The sequence below is a fragment of the Garra rufa genome, chromosome 7 (genome assembly GCF_049309525.1).
Source record: "Garra rufa chromosome 7, GarRuf1.0, whole genome shotgun sequence".
NCBI classification, from domain to species: domain Eukaryota; kingdom Metazoa; phylum Chordata; class Actinopteri; order Cypriniformes; family Cyprinidae; genus Garra; species Garra rufa.
Genome location: NC_133367.1, coordinates 38,294,119 through 38,311,591, shown reverse-complemented (window position 1 = coordinate 38,311,591; position 17,473 = coordinate 38,294,119). Strand labels below are relative to the sequence as shown.

Below are 17,473 nucleotides of genomic sequence, written 5' to 3'. Positions count from 1 at the left end.
AAGTTTGACTAAAATGCTATGTTTATAAACATAGATGTCTGTTTAGTTGTTCTGACCATCCAAATGTCCTAGTATCATATGACCTCACAAAATTTTCCATGTTCGTGGAGTAAATATTTTTACATGGCTTTTTAAAAATGCCAGGAGCCAGTTTTTCGTATGTGTTCGGCCAATTAGCATACACTTACAATACTAGTTTTTCCTACAGTACTGTTTTAGACCCTACTCTGAAGTAGGAGCTAATTTAGTTCCCACAATTGGAGTTCCTAGAACTACAAACGTTCCTAGTTAGTGCGCCAAAAAGTGGGTACTTTCGATAATAGTTCTAGGAACTATGAAAAGTTTCCCTTTGGTGTAAAAGCCCCTATAGAGGAAGCATTTTAGGTTCCTTTAAAGAACCTTTCAGTGAGCAGTTTTTATTCTTAGAGTGAATAACATTTTAATAATTTAAAGAATCTTTTCCACTACAAAGGATCCTTTTGTGAAATGGACAGATTCCATGGATGTCTTCATGGAACCATGCTTATGAAGAAATTTTATTTTTAAGAGTGTAGAAGAGCCTTTCAGTGAACAGTTCCTCAAAGAACCATTTTAAAAGAACATTTAAAAATCTTTTTACAGTGTAAAGAACCTTTTTTGAATTAAAAGGTTACATTGGTGTTAAAGTTCCTTTATGGAACTGTGCAGAATTGATGGTTACTTGAAGAATCTTAAATATTCAAAGAACCTTTCTATTCCACAAAAGATTCTTTATACACTTTAAATATGGTTCTATGAAGAACCTTGAACATCCATGGAAACTTTTAAATGCAGAAAAGGTTATTTATAGTCGAAAAAGGTTCTTTAGATCTTTAAAATGTTCTTCAAATGGTTCTTTAAGGATATTTTCACTGAAAGGTTGTTTGGGGAACCAAAAATGGTTCTTCTATTTCATCACTGCAAAAACACCATTTGTACTCTTAAAAATAAAGGTTCTTCGCTGACATCCATGGTTCCGTGAAGAACCTGTATAGTGGAAGGTTCTTTATAGTGGAATAAAAAGGTTCTTTTAGAACTTTTTGGTGAACAATTCTTAAAAGAACCATTTCTGTTAGTGTGCAGAGCATTTTCAATACCTGCAGTTTTGTGCAATAAAAAGTTTCCATGGACGTTAAAGGGTTCTTCATAAACCCATCAATACCAATAAAGAATTAAGAATGCATTTTACTGCACAGACTTATTTTGGAAGGATTGTGTTGCAGTTTGAAGCTTGTTAGATCGAGGTCATTGCGAGGTGGTTCTGATCTTTGATAGATATGTAAAACAAATATGCCAATCATACACTGAAGCGGTTTCGGCATGCACTCATTCCAAATTACAAATATCTGCGTTCCCCTACAGCGGCACTCGCACACAATTATACATGATGCATTTCTCATACAAACACATTCAGACACGTCCACATCTCCACAAACCCCCCTTGATGGTGCTTAAACAGGCAAAAACAACTCTCCTAATTAAGGCCAATTAACCCTCAACACGCTCCTTGACAGCTGCACTCCAGCTACCCACAATTCCAGTGGGACGAGGGGCCCACAGCAGCCAACATATGTGGCATAAGTGTGCATGATTACACGTTGACAAGAAGTTTGACTAGCAGAACGTCCAGCTCATGGAGGTGTCAAGCATGTTGTGGTGAGAGGAGGATTGCAGTAATAAACTTTGACAGGTGTTTTCTTAGCCGCACACCCTGCCTTGATATCGATGAAAGGGAGTCGAGATGTTGCGCAGGAAATAGCTCAAGGTCTAGAGACTGCATTTTTGGCTTCATGGTCTCTGTGGCTGGGTCACATCAAGGTGAAGGTTAAATGATGCATCTGGATGTTGCGCTCTTCAACTTCTTCTTTTGTTTTGGGCATGAAGTAAAAGTGTGTTATAAAGTTTCCGCCTCTGCTTAAAAAATAAAAAAGGTAGTTGCAACTTTTTATCTCACAATGCTGACTTTTTTTCTTGCATTTGCGAGTTTACATCTCGCAGTTATTTTTTTCTCAGAATTGCATGAATATGAAGTCGCAATTGCCAGTTATAATGTCAGAATTGTAATTCTGACTTTTTTTCTTGCAAATGTAAGTTTATATCTTGCAATTCTGAATTTTGCTTACAGAATTGCTTGATATGAAGTTGCAATTGCGAGATTTAAACAATTCTGACGTTTTCTTGCAATTTCCGAGTTTATATCTTGCAATTCAGAATTTTTTTCTAGCAATTCGGACTTCTTTTTTTTGCAATTGTGAGTTTATATATCTTAATTCTGACTTTTTTTAATGTAATTGCGAGTTTACATCTCTCAGATCTAAGAATTTCTCAGAATTGCATGATGTGAAGTAGGGCTGGGTATTGTGACCAATTCGGCGATTCGATTTGATTCTTATTTTTATGGTTTCGATTCGATTTCGATTCGATTCGATATCGATTAGCTATCAATATTTCATTTAAAATGTTAGTTTTGCAGACATGGGATCCATATTTTGATATAAATGCTGGTAACTGAAACTCTCCTACTTAAGTTTATTACTGAAATGCACATCTACATTAATAATAGGGTGCACACAGTTGTTTATTTTAAACAACTTTTATTTTAAATGAACACTGTAACAAGAAGTCATAAATATGTGCATCCATTGTACACCATGTAAACAAACTGCAAAATGCACATTACTGTAAAAAAAAAATTAAAAGACAGTAACAGTTCTTAACTACAGCCTAATCATTTTTGATCACCAGATTTTCCTGCAAAAAAAGCAGCTGATGGTGACACCTTCAGGACGAGAGGTGAATATTCATAACCTCTTACGTGAAGCACGCGCATTAAGAATCGATTCGGGGATTTCCCGAATCGATATCGTTGCTTTAAACTGAAGATCGATTAAAATCGGAGAATCGATATTTTTTACCCAGCCTTAATGTGAAGCCACAAATGTGAGTTATAAAGTCAAAATTGCAAGATATAAACAATTCTGACTTCTTTTCTCGCAAATGCGAGTTTATATCTCGCAATTCTGACTTGTTTCTTAGAACTAACTTTTTTCTCAGAACTGTCAGATATAAATTCGCAGTTGTGAGTAATAAAGTCAAAATTGCAAGACATGAACAATTCTGACTTCTTTTCTTGTGAATGCAAGTTTTATCTCGCACTTCTGACTTTCTTCTCATAAATGCGAGTTTATATCGCAATTCTGACTTTTTCACAATTACGATTTCTTTTCTCGCAAATGAAAATTTAAATCTTGCTATTTTGACTTTTTTTTCTCGTAATTCGAACTTTTTTTCCACAAATGCAAGTTTATATCTTGCAATTGTGACTTCTTTCGCAAATCTTTTTTTTCTCTCGCAATTTTGACCTTTTTTTTGCAAATGCGAGTTTATTTCTCACAATTTTGACTTTTTCTTGGAATTGTACATTTATATATTACAATTCTAACTATATCTCTATTTATAAATTGACATTTTATTTCTCAGAATTGCAACTTTATTTCTTAATGTTATACCTTGCAGTTTTGACTTTATAACTGGCAATAATTCTGAGGAACAAAAAGAAATTGCGAGATGTAAACTTGCAATTGCGAGAAAGTTGCAGTAGAATAAATATTTTAACTATGTACATTTATTATTCAATTTTTAATATAAATTCAGTTTTAATCAGATTTATTAAATTACAGATTTATTTGTAATTTAACCCAGCCTTTGCCTTGTCCTTAAATTATGTGCATGAAATCTCTATAAATTATGAAATATAAATTTTTTAAATAATGTTGATCATTTTTAGTACTCTTGTTAAAATAATTTATCATTGCCGATATCCCAGCTAGCAAAAATAAGTTCTAATAAAAATGATTTGCTAACATTACCATTAATTTATGAAAACATAGTTTCTTAATGTTCTCTAAACATTTAAAATGACCAGTTTTTAAAATGTTTATAATGTTTTTTTCTTGGTTGTGCAAACATTAAGAGCATGCTCGATTTGATCATTTTGCAAACATTATAGGAATGCTACTTTTGAATGTTCTGAAACAAGTAATAACATTTAAAGAAAGAATAGATGATCATCAAACTAAAACTTTGAAGAAAAAAGTTCCATGAACGATTTTAGCTGGGATTTACCTCACATTACACTCTTTAATCCAAAAAAGAAAAGGTCTGTAGCTATTATTAGTGTTTAAATCAACCAATAAACCTTTATGAAATGTTCTCACAGACAGCAAAGTTTGTGTGTTAACTAGCATATGGAGGCCATGCTAACTTAGTGGCGTAAATTTGCATTCTAAACCGCATGAGGAAATTCCAGCGCTTGCTAATGAGGCCGTAACATTTGTTTTTGAAAATTGTATGTGAAAAACATGTTGCCACACTGACATTAAAAAGAGAGATATTCAGTAACATGATATACTAAAATACATAGAGTTGATTACTGAATAACCCGCATAATCAAAATGAATGTAATTAGGATCTGTGATTAATGCAAGCCAAATGTCTTCCTGGATTATATTTCACATCTCTTCCTGCTGGAGTTTTCTTCTTAAGTTTTCATCCCCCATTAAAGCTGCACATTGCATGACTCACCATTAAAGGAATTCTTAGATGACACAAGGTGATTTCTCACCGATAACTAAAATAAATCTCATAATTGGGGCATGTTGATGCTATCCATCATGAAAGCCATTTAGCACAGAGGCCAACATGCAAGTCACGGCACCTGCTGGAATCCTTTCCTCTGCAGCTTCCAGCACCACGTTATACAGCGGTTTTTCGTCAGCTTTGGAGAATTTGGCACTGCTTCATATTGAGTTCAAACTCAGGCGACCCACTTCATTTCTGATGTTTTAAGATCTCATGTTGGTCCATTTCAGTGTTAAACAAGTCTCCACTTTCCTAATTGTATTTCTTTTTGAAACTTAACTAGATTAGAATATATGAATTAACTATAAAATATATATATTTTCTTTCTTTATTTTGTAAATATTCTTTATTTGTTTTTCAATGTATTTAGACCTGATTTTTTTTAGGTTTATTTATTTATTTATAATTTTTGATATGTAATTGTTATTTATTTACAAATTATTATTTTATTTAATAGTAAAAAAAAAAATTAATAATTATAACCTGAATAATAAAGCAAATAATATAGCAATAATATATAATTCATTCTTTTTGTTAGTTTGTTTTAACTATTATATTAGTTTATTTGGTTCTTTTTTGATTGTTAGAAAATATTCTTTACTTTTATTATTTAGTTTGTCATTCTTATAGACATTTAGTAAGTATTCTTTATTTTTATACATATTTATATGTGATTATTAAGTTTTATTTATTTATTTACTTATTTTTATACTTATTTGTCAGATATCAAGTTGATCTGAATAATATTTAATGTTAATAATAATATTAATAATAAATAATATTTATTTAGTCAGTCATCCTAATATACTTTTTATTTAGAAATGATTTTACTTTATTTAATAGTAAAAACATTACATTTGAAAATAAATATTAACTTATTACACAATGGTAATACACAATGGTAATATGTTTCAGTGTTTTTTTAGATTTATTCTTATTTTATTTACTAATGAAAAAGTAAATATAACCTGAATAATTCTTTCTTTCTTTCTTTCTTTCTTTCTTTCTTTCTTTCTTTCTTTCTTTCTTTCTTTCTCAATTAATTTAGTAATATTTAGTAATATTTTTAATTTCTTTAATTTATTTTTTTATGTATTTAAACGTGATTATATATTTAAGTAATTGCTCTATTTATATTTGTCTCCCTTTTACATTTTTAGAAAATATTATTATAATAATTGTAATATACTATATATTTAGAAATGATTTTACTTCATTTAATTGTAAAAAAATTACATAAATAAAAATATTTAAATAATTAAAAAATAATTAAATAAAATAATATTAAATTATTATGCAATTGTAATGTTTTCTTCATCTTTCATATAATTAAAAATATTTTTTTATAATTTATTATTATTATTTATTTTTACATAGGTATTTATTTATTTCAGTAATTGCAATATTTATTTGTTTATCTCCTTTTTAAACTCGCTAGAAATTATTAATATTTATTTAGTCAAACATTTTAATGTACTTTTGTTTAGAATTTTTTTTCTTTATTTAATATTAAATATTAAATATTAAATTATTATACAATTGTAATGTGTTCCATCTTTTAATTATTTCTTTCTTTTTCTTATAATTTTTAAAACAAATATTTTTTATTTATTTTAAATGTATTTAGACATGGTTATTTATTTATTTATTTTAGTAATTGCGCTATTTAGTAGTTTGTGTCCTTTTTAAAATGGTTAGAAATTAAATTTGATACTTATTTAGTCAATCATTCTAATTTACTTTCTATTTAAAAATGATTTTACTTTAACTAATAGTAATAAAATAAATATGAAACTGAATATTAAAATATTATGCAATTGTTATGTTTCTTTTATCTTTCTTTCTTAAAATTTTTAAAATAAATATTTTTTTTGCATTTATTTTAAATGCATACATGGTTATTTATTTACTTATATATTTGTTTGTTTGTTTTAGTAATTGCTCTATTTATTAGTTTGTCTTCTTTTTAAAATCGTTAAAAATTATTATTAATATTTATTTAGTCATCCTAATACACTTCTTATTTAGAAATTATCTTACTTTATTTAATAGTAAAAACATTACATTTGAAAATAAATATTAACTTATTATACAATGGTAATATGTTTCTTCTTTGTTTAATTTAGTTTATTAAATTATTAACTGTTCTTTATTTTTAAATGTATTTAAATGTGATTCGCTTTTATGTATTTATGTTTTAACTTTATTCAATATTTATAAACATGTTCAATACTTATAATTATATTTAAAACTTTAACTTTATTTGATAATTTTAAAAATTGTATTAGTAATTTGTATGTATGTTTTACTTAGAAACTAATTTTATTTATACTAAAAATATAAATAAATTGAATATTAAATTATACAATTATAATATATTTATATTGTGATGGCATTTTGTTTTGTGACTCTTTTCTTTGTTGCATAATTAAATCGCCAATCCATATTTTTAAATAAACCCAATAAATCCATAACGCACACTGTAAAAAGTTTTTACGAGTTTCAACTTAAAAACTTAAGTTCAGCAGCTGCCTTAAAATTTTAAGTTAAATCAACTTAAAACTACTACTCATTTCAACTCACGACAATAAAATTTGTTAAAATGACTTTTAAGTTGATTTAACTTATGAGTTGAAATTACTTGTACTTTAAAGTTGATTTAACTTAAAATTTTAATGCAGCTGCTAAACTTAAGTTTTTAAGTTGAAACTTTTTACAGTGCATCTGTTTCTCTCCCGCCATACACTCTTAAAAAATAAAGGTGCTTCACGATGCCGTAGAAGAACCTTTTTTGTCTAAATGGTTCCATAAAGAACCTTTAACATTTGAAGAACCTTTCTGTTTCACAAAAGGTTCTTTGTGGTGACAGAAGGTTCTTCAGATTATTTAAAGATAATAAAGAGATGGTTCTTTCAAGAACCTTTCACTAAACGGTTCTTTATGGAACCAAAATGGTTCTTCTATGGCATCGCTTTGAAGAACCTTTTAAAGCACCTTTATTTTTAAGAGTATAGTCTGTGTTTTTTATATTTTTGTTCAGAGCGTTCACATACAGCGTGAAAACAGCGTTTGCCTCACACAATCACACTCAACATCATTTCTTTTATTGCCTACAAAAGAAACGGATGAGATCATGGCCATACAGAGTCTAGCATGTGTTGATCGTGTGTCATGCGCTGGATCGGGAACTTTATTTCAGATAAACGAAGAAAAATCCCCCTTTCCCACCCACTTCCTAAACACACACATTCTCATTACCAAAGTCTTTAAAAACAAGCATTAAGCCTCCTATGCTTATATCACACAGAGACGCATCTGGTTGCGACTCCACCCAATCCATTGAGTCCTTCTATCAGCATGATAGACAGACTTTCCCAGACTTTTAAGGTGCTGGACCAGTGCAAAGGTCCATATCAATGTCTTACAAGTTGTATTTCACATCGAGAACCAGCCCAGAATCCAAAAGGCAATGGTTTCCATTAATGTGTCCCAGCCATAAAACATCTAGGAGCCAATGACGTTTTGCTCATAACATGAAGGTTTGGAACCGTGACTAAACAAACGACTGAGAAACACACCAAACTGTGATCAATGAAATGATCAGGGCTGTACGAGTTCAGTCTTGAGATCTTCAGCGCTTATCAAGACTGACACGCACATCTGGTGGACATGATACAGCTGGAATCAAGACTGTGTTTGAATGATCCATTCATAAATGTTTGAACTCATCCATTGCGAAGGAGAATGCAATGTATAAGACTTGATTGTTTCTTAATGTCGAGTGGTTAATGGGTTGCTGAGTTGTTTATTTGCGTTAGATTTGGCAACCTGTTTTTAGGCGTATTACAGAAACCACACAAGTTGATGTTGATGGATTGTAGATGATTTTGTTTGTTTGATCCGTTAATGTGTTTGGTTTGCTGTCGACCATTTCGGGATATTTATTTTATTGTTCAGAACATCATGTTTGGACATTTCGAGAGCTAGTGGCAAGATGGGTCAAAATAGAGTTTAAAGTCAGTTTGATTTGTTGTTTTACAAAAGGTCAGTTTGTTTAAGTTTTCACCAGTTTCAACTTAAAAACTTAAGTTTAGCAGCTGCCTTAAAAAGTTAAGTTAAATCAACTTAAGTCATTTAAACTCACAAGTTAAATCAACTAATTTTTATTGCAATAAGTTCAAATGACTTGTAGTTTTAAGCTGATTTAACTGCAGCTGCTGAACTTACGTTTTTAAGTTGAATCTGGTGAAAACTTTTTACAGTGTGCTATTTATTTTATGGGCAATATTTGCAACTTTTCAACCTTGTTACTCACATTCACATTATGAAAATGTAATGTTTAAAATGCTTTTTGTTATTTTCTTCAATTGATCACATTTAAAAGACACAATATCAGCGGAAAAATAGCAGCTGTGTTATTTTAGTATTATTTATATACTATTAAAAATGTATTAATGTTTTAAATAATCTTTTATTTTTCTGTATTCAATTTCATTTTAGTTTAGATTTCAGTAATTTTGTTATTTTTAGTGTTAAGTGTTATTTGTAATTTTAATCTTAACTTGTCATTTTCTTTAGCTTTTTAGCGTTCATTTTATATTTATTTCAGTTTTCATTTGTTTGTTTTAATTAATTTAGTACTTCAGTATTCAACTTTTTCGACTTAAGTTGTTTAAGTGTTGCATGTAATATTTAAATTTATATTTAGTTTTATTTTAGCTTAGCTTTTATTTTAGTTACCAGTTAATAATAGTTTTAGGTAACAATAATAATTACATTTTAGTTCAATATTTGCATTTTAGCTTTATATTTAGCTTTATTTTATTTACCCATTAATAATAGTTTTACTTTAAGTTTGCAATAAGAATTTCATTTCAGTTTAAATGTTAGTAATTTTGTTAATTTTAGTATTAAGTTTGTCATTTTTTTGTATTTAGCTTTAATTTTGTATTTATTTAAATGTATTTTATTTTATTTAAGATTTATTTATTTATTAATTACCAATTATTAATAGTTTTAGTAAACAATAATTATTTTATTTAGGATTTAACTACTTTTGATATTTTTATTATGTTTGCATTTTTATTCGTTTATATATATATATTGCTTTAATTTTATATTTATTTCAGTATTATTTAATTAATTTTGTACGTCAGTATTCAACTTTTTTGTTTAATATTTATATTTTAATTTGTTTTAGCTTTATTTTAATTGGATTAATAATAGTTTTAGTTAACAATAATCATTTCATTTTATTTCAGAGTAATTTTGTTATTTTTAGTATTAAGTTTGTCATTTTCTTTAGCTTTTTAGCTTTAATTTTATGTTTATTTCAGTTTTCATTTGTTTGTTTTAATTAATTTAGTACTTCAGTACTCAACGTTTTTTTACATAAGTTGTTTGTTTATATATATATATATATATATATATATATATATATATATATATATATATTATTATTATTATTATTTTTATTTTTAATTACAGATCAATAATAGTTTTGCATATACGATGCATATTTTATTTAAATTTTATATTTATTTCAGTTTTCATTTGATTAATTTAGTACTTCAGTATTCAACTTTTTTTTACTTAAGTTGTTATATATATATATATATATATATATATATATATATATATATATATATATATATATATATATATATTATTTTTAATTATACAGATCAATAATAGCTTTAGTGTTAGTTAACAATAATAATTTTATTTTAGTTCAGATTTTAGTAATTTTGTTATTTTTTTATTAAGTTTGTAATTTTTATTAGTTTTTGTTTTTATTGTATGTTTTTAATTAGCTTTAATTTTAGTTTTTTTTTAATTAGGTCTTTTAAGTTTTGCATATAAATTTATATTGCATTCATATTTTAATTTGCTTTTTTAATTAAAGATTAATAATAGTTTTAGTTTCTGTTAACAATAATAATTTCATTATATATATATATATATATATATATATATATATATATATATATACACAAATTATTATTATTAAATATAGATATATAATATTTATTTTAAAAGCTTTAATTTAATATTTAGTAGTTTTCATTTGACTACTTTAGGATCTCAGTACTCAACTTTTTTTTCATGTAAGTTTTTGTTTGTTTTGCATATCATATTTTTATTTCATTTTATTGTAGCTTTATTTTTTAGCTTTAATTTAATTTAGTTTTAGTTAACAACAATAATTTTATTTTAGTTTGTAATAATTTTACTATTTTTAGTAATAAGTTTGCCATTTTATTAATTTGAGTTTTTTAATATTTTTATTTACCTTTAATTTTATATTTATTTCTATAACTTTTTTAGGCAAGTTTTTGTTGTTGTTGTTGTTGTTGTTTTGCATATAAAATACACATTTTATTTTATTTCAGCTTTACTTTAATTACTGATTATTAATAGTTTTAGTTTAGTTATAGTTTTAGTTATTAGCTTTCATTTTATATTTATTTCCATTTTAATTTGATTATTTTACTACTTTTTTCATTTAAGTTTTTTGGTTTAAGTTTTGCCTTAAAAAATGTAATTAAAAATTAAAATAGTATTTTATTTTGGCTTTTTTTTAAATTACCAATTAATAATAGTTTTAGTTTTAGTTAACAATAATAATGCTGCTTTGCAGATGATAGCTAGTTTGGTACAAAATATTGGTTTGCAGTTATTGATAAACCTTCCAAAAAATAAATAAATAAATGACATATTTGTGTGAATAGTGTCTTCCTGCCATGGAATTTTTTTTTTTTTTTTTTTTTTTTATTATAATTATCTTTTTTTTTTTTTGTAAAATGCAGCATGGGTGCACTCATGTCACTGTAATGTCACTGGGTACTGTATGTCAGATGTCATTTAATGTGGTTAGTTTTATGTGGTTCTTAAAAAAGTCAATGGCCACAAATTTGTAGACTCTCAGATACAGCTATGTGACACTGATGCACTAGTCAGTTCGTCTTTTGTTCAATTAAGTGATTCGAAGGCCAAGTTGCTGAAACCTTACAGATTTAAGGGGTCAAAGGTGATCTGTTTGATTACCATTCCTCTTCACATACCGAAACGTGTGGATTATGTTTGGAAATGGAATCAGGCCACCCAGAACTCTGTTGGCCTTTAAGCTCTTTGACAAAGTATCTTTATAAATCCAATATCAATGATAGCAAAATCCTGATAATCAAGTCCAGAGCTGTTTTGCTTCTCGTACGCAGGAACAGGGTGCTGGCGAGTTCACGGCCTTCAGAGACCGTAAACCTTAAACGCTTTTGTCTTGTGTCTGACGCAAGTCAATTGCGAACATTTGTTCGTGATCCATGGGCACATCAAACAGAGATGTTTGCTGGGACTCTGCCAAACACCTGTAACAATCTCTTGTTTTTAGCAGAAGGTCAGAGGACAATGGAAATGAGCAAAGAAGAGTAAAACTTCTCAAAACAGCCAGTTCTGAGAAATTAGGAAGTGTGGCTCTAATAGAACACAGAAACTCAAAAGCTTTAGAGAAACAGTTCATCTGAAAATAATATCTAATATCATTTGTTTTGAAAATCATGCATTCCTGATTAAATTAATGTAGGATGATGACTTGGCGTGATGTTGCGAATGCAATATTGATTTTATACAACAGTTCAATCAACTAGAAGTTAATATGTTACATTTTAGACACAATATTGTCTGGTTTTGCTTGATTTTGCAAATGAAATGACTCCAAACATAGTCACGTGCATCTTCGAGCAACACTCAACAGTGTTTAGTTTCTGAATGAATCTGCGCTTTTGAACGAATCAATGAGTCAATGATTCAGTGAGCAATTCATAAATACAATATTTGCTTGTTTGAACAAATCCGCCATCTGACGAATCAGTTGAAAAACAAAGAGAGTGACTTGCCGCCGCCTACTGGTGGTTTTAGTTTCGTGTTTAAAGTCTAATTTCATTTAAAAAATTAAAAAAAATCTTTATATTTCAAAATACTTTTAAAAACATTAATACCTATTGATTATCATTATATATGCATTGCTGAATGAAAATATTTCTTTCTAAAGCTACTTGTAAAGTATATGCATGCAACCCTGTTAACCATTCTGATGTTGTTGCTTTTTGAATGTTGATTTTAATAATTGTAATTTATTTATTTATAATTAATTGAATAATGGGGCAAGAATGCAACAAAAGGCAATAAAACTTGTATTAAGACATGTCCTGAATATTAATAACAGGGTTGAAAAATTTAAAAGAAACAATCAAACAAATAAATAAACAAATACCCAAACATAAATACATAAATATACATGCAACCCTGTTATACATTCTGATGTTGTTGTTTTTTTAAACATTGATTTTCATCATTTTTATTTGTATTAAATAATTAATTAAACTATTTATTTTTGGGTAAGAATGCAACAAAAAGAAAAAAAAAGAAAAAAGAAAATGTATTTAGACGTCCTGAATATGAATAACAGAGTTGACACACACACACACACACACACACACACACACACACACACACATACATACATATACATATACATATATATATATATATATATATATATATATATATATATATATATAAATACATACATACAAACAAGCAAACTAATACACACATATATATATAAATACATACATACATACATACATACATATAAAACAAAAAAATGTATTTGGACATGTCCTGAATATTAATAACAGGGTTGAAAAAATTAAATGAAACATTTTCATTTTAATAATTGTTGTTTTAATTAATTAATTAATTAATTTTGGGCAAGAATGCAACAAAAAGCAATAAAAACAAATATTTAGATATGTCCTGAATATTACTAACAGGGTTGAACATTTATTTGTTTGTTTATTTATTATTTGTTTATTTATATATTTATTTGTAACAGGGTAGATAAACCAACAAACAAACAAACAAACAAATAAATAAATACATAAATAAATAAGCATACAACCCTGTTATTATTTTTGATGCTGTTGCTTTTTAAATGTTGATTTTAATAATTTTAATTAATTAATTTTGGGCGAGAATGCAACAAAAAGCAATAAAAATTAGACATAAAAATGTAAACAGGTCCTGAATATTATTAACAGGGTTAATTTTTTTATTTTTTTATTTTTTAGAGATTCTAATGCTGTTGCTTTTTACATTTTTGATGAAAATTATTTTTATTTCTGTTAATTAATTAAGTAATTCATTAATTAGATTTGATTGGCTTGTTTGTTTATTTTATTTCAACAGCAGCAAAAAGCAATAAAAATATTATTTAGACATGAATATTATTAACAGGGTTGATTCTTTCTTTCTTTCTTTTTGGAGCTTGACCACTATAATCAGTCATATAGGCTAGAAACTACATGTGAATAATCTGTTCATAATATTAGCAGAATTCTAATTTTCAGGTCAACTGTCCCTTTAAGTATAATTGGCCTAGTGGTGATTATGTGTGTTAATGCTATTAATCTGTCTATTCAATTTCCCTGTCAGTATGAACGCTTGAAACAGTGGTCTCATTATATTAGCCGGCTGATTAGCTGGAGGAGGGACTCTATTGGGGGCTTGTAAGGTCACTGACAGGTTCTGTCACTCCTCAAGCAGCAGGGAGTCCGTTTCCCTCGTTATCTCGGATTTCATCAAGTGCCGGTGTCCTTTGATAGGGTTTGGAGCTTGAGTGATAGGAAAATCACTGGAATGCCAAGGGTCGGGAGCTCAAAAGTCTCAGCTATAACGTAAAGATCAAGAGAACATCTCCCAGCCATTGCATCTGTGTCCGACCACTTGAATAAGCAAACCACTGGGCAGAATCAAAATCAACACGGAGCTGAACACGTATCTCTTTTCCATCTGCTAAAGCAAGGGATGCGTGTCTATGCAAAACAACATCAATCTGTCGCAGAAACACGCAGGCTTCCTTCTGTTGGCCTACTGTACGGTTACGAGAGCCAGATTTTTCAGGTAGTCCCCTGAAGTCAGAGTGACGTATAGAAAGCTAATAAATTTTACGCTGTTTCCTCTCGGAGGCCCTGTATATCGTAAGTGGTGAGGAGAATATAGCTGCTTATTTATTCCTGTTGCTGTTTTGGCTTTCATGGGAGTGTTTTGATGGCTGTTGGCACTTCTGTAATGACTCAAGAATTCTTCCGTATAAACCAAATAAAGCATTGCCAGGGACTAATGATATCAACTTAAAGAACGTGTTGTTTAGAGAAAATCATTTATGCATTTTAATGTTACAAAACCTGTCTATTTTTATTTTTTTATTTTTTTTATTTATTTTTTTTTTTTGCATGAAAGCTGTTTCAGAACACAGGCAGCAACATTATGCTGCTTTCCATCTTTTGGTACAGCTTTGCACAAATTCATTATGAAGAATGAAGAATTTTTATTTCGCAATTCTGAGAATAGCTTTTTTTTAAATTGTGAAATACAAACTTAGAATTGCGAGATATGAACTAACAATTCTGAGAATTCTGAAGTCAGAATTGTGAGATAAAATGACTTTTTCCTGCAATTGCAACTTTACATGATACAATTCTGACTTTTTTTTCTTAGAATTGCATGTAAAAAAGCTTGCAATTGAGAAATACAGTAAGAATTGTGAGATAAACTTGCAGTTCTGAGTTTTTTTTCCAATAGTGAGCGTACATCTTATAATTGACTTTTTAATAGACTTAATAAACTTGCAAATCTGACCTTTTTCTCAATTGCAAGTTTACATCTCACAATTCTGACTTTCTTCGAATGGTGTTATATGAGCTCAGAATTGCAAGTTATTAAGTCAGAATTGTGATATAAACTTTTTTTTCGTATAAGTGTGTTATATAAACTTTTTTTCTTCGAATGGTGTTATATGAGCTCAGAATTGCAAGTTATAAAGACAGAATTGTGTTATAAACTTAAAATTCTGACTGTTTTTCTTAAAAATGCATGATATAAACTCACAATTGTGAGTTATACAGTCAGAATTGCAATATAAACTTGAAATTCAGATTTTTTTTAGAGAACTGGATGATATAAACTCACAATTGTGAGAACTGTGTTATATAAACTCAGAATTTTGAGTTATAAAGTCAGAATAGTGATATAAACTTAAAATTCTGACTTTTTTCATAGAATTGCAATTTAATATAAACACAATTGCAAGTTATAAAGATAGAATTGCATGATATAAACTCACAATTGTGAGTTATAAAGTGAGAATTGCGATATACTTGAACTTGAAAACTGACTCTTTTCGAAGAATTGCATGATTTAAACACAATTGCCACTTATAAAATCAGAATTGTGTTATGTAAGCTCACACTTGCAAGTCATAAAGTCAGATTTGTGATATAAACTTAAAATTTAGATTTTTTTCTCAGAGTTTAATGATACAAACTCACAATTGTGAGTCATAAAGTCAGAATTGCGCTATATAAACTCACAATTGCAAGCTATAAAGTCAGAATTACAATATAAACTTGACTTGTTTTTAGATATAAACTCACAATTATGAGTTATAAAATCAGAATTGCATTATATAAGCTCAAAACTGCAAGCTATAAAGTCAGAATTGTAATATAAACTTGACTTGTTTTTAGAACTACATGATATAAACTCACAATTATGAGTTATAAAATCAGAATTGCATTATATAAGCTCACAATTGCAAGTTATAGTCAGAATTGTGATATAATACATTTTTGTTTTCTTAGAATTGCATGATATAAACTCACAATTGTTAGTTATAAAGTCAGAATTGTGTTATATAAACTCACAGTTGCAAGTTATAAAGTCAGAATTTCATGATAGAGGCTTGCAATTGAGAGAAATTATGGTAGGTAACTTATGAGGAACATAGCGCTCAGCATTTAGCACCATAATAAATGTCACTTATAAATATTTACATATTTCCATAACTAACCTTTGATAAAAGTATTTAAATGTAAATATTTAAAGTAACATGATTAATTTTACAGTTTTCACATGTACGTTTAGAGATGTTAGCTTAGCAACAAGCTAATATCAAACTCTGTTAAAATCAATCATGAGTCGAGCGCCATTTGAACGCTATACAGAGATGCAAAGTTTTATGCATAAAACAGTAAAATCTTTTTGCACTTTGCTTTTATTTTCTAAAGTATCTGCCATGGAATTGTGCATTGTTTACTGTTCCAAATCAGTCATTTGTAAGGAACAATTCAATTAGGATGTTTTAGTTTGCTTTAGTGCCACAACAATAACATTGATTTATATTCCTCAATCCTGTTCCATTTCATTGCGCTCCATTGAGCTGTTTTGGAACGCCAGAGCACACGTGAATGGCCGCTTAGAAGGCAACTGTCTATGTAAGCTGTAGGTTTGAAAACAGTGCTTCAGAAACTGAACTGTCCTTGACCTGTTACTCATTCTGAACGTTTTGCACATAACATCTGGAATCTGCGGTTGAGCGAAGGTTGGCTTCACTAAAGTTTGGATCAGACATTCCACTTAAACCACAAATCAGAATTTCACACACTAACCATATCGTGCAGATGGTAATTTGTTGCAATTTTACAAAAAAAAAAATTCTGGAACGAGCTGCAGTGTGCGACAATGCTAAATGTTTTTCAAACATTGACATAACTTATGTGTGGGTGCAGAAGATTTGCTTGTACACTAAGTGGAATGAAAGTTGATTTGTAGTGACTAAAGTATGGGTAGAAATGGATTTCTAGTTCTTTTGTAAAGAGTATAAATTAAGATAATGACTAGATAGTGAATAAACAAGATGTAGAACTTGCTTAGCAAGATATCCTCTTAGTCTTCCCATGTTCGACTACGAGGAAAA

The 17,473-nt window shown here is 28.4% G+C and overlaps 1 protein-coding gene across 1 annotated transcript in view; it reads right to left on the bottom strand.

Moving 5' to 3' along the window:
• The window catches only part of LOC141339193 (semaphorin-3D), an 82,632-nt gene that overhangs the window by 16,494 nt on the left and 48,665 nt on the right, over positions 1–17,473 (bottom strand). The gene's annotated exons all lie outside the window — the stretch shown is intronic.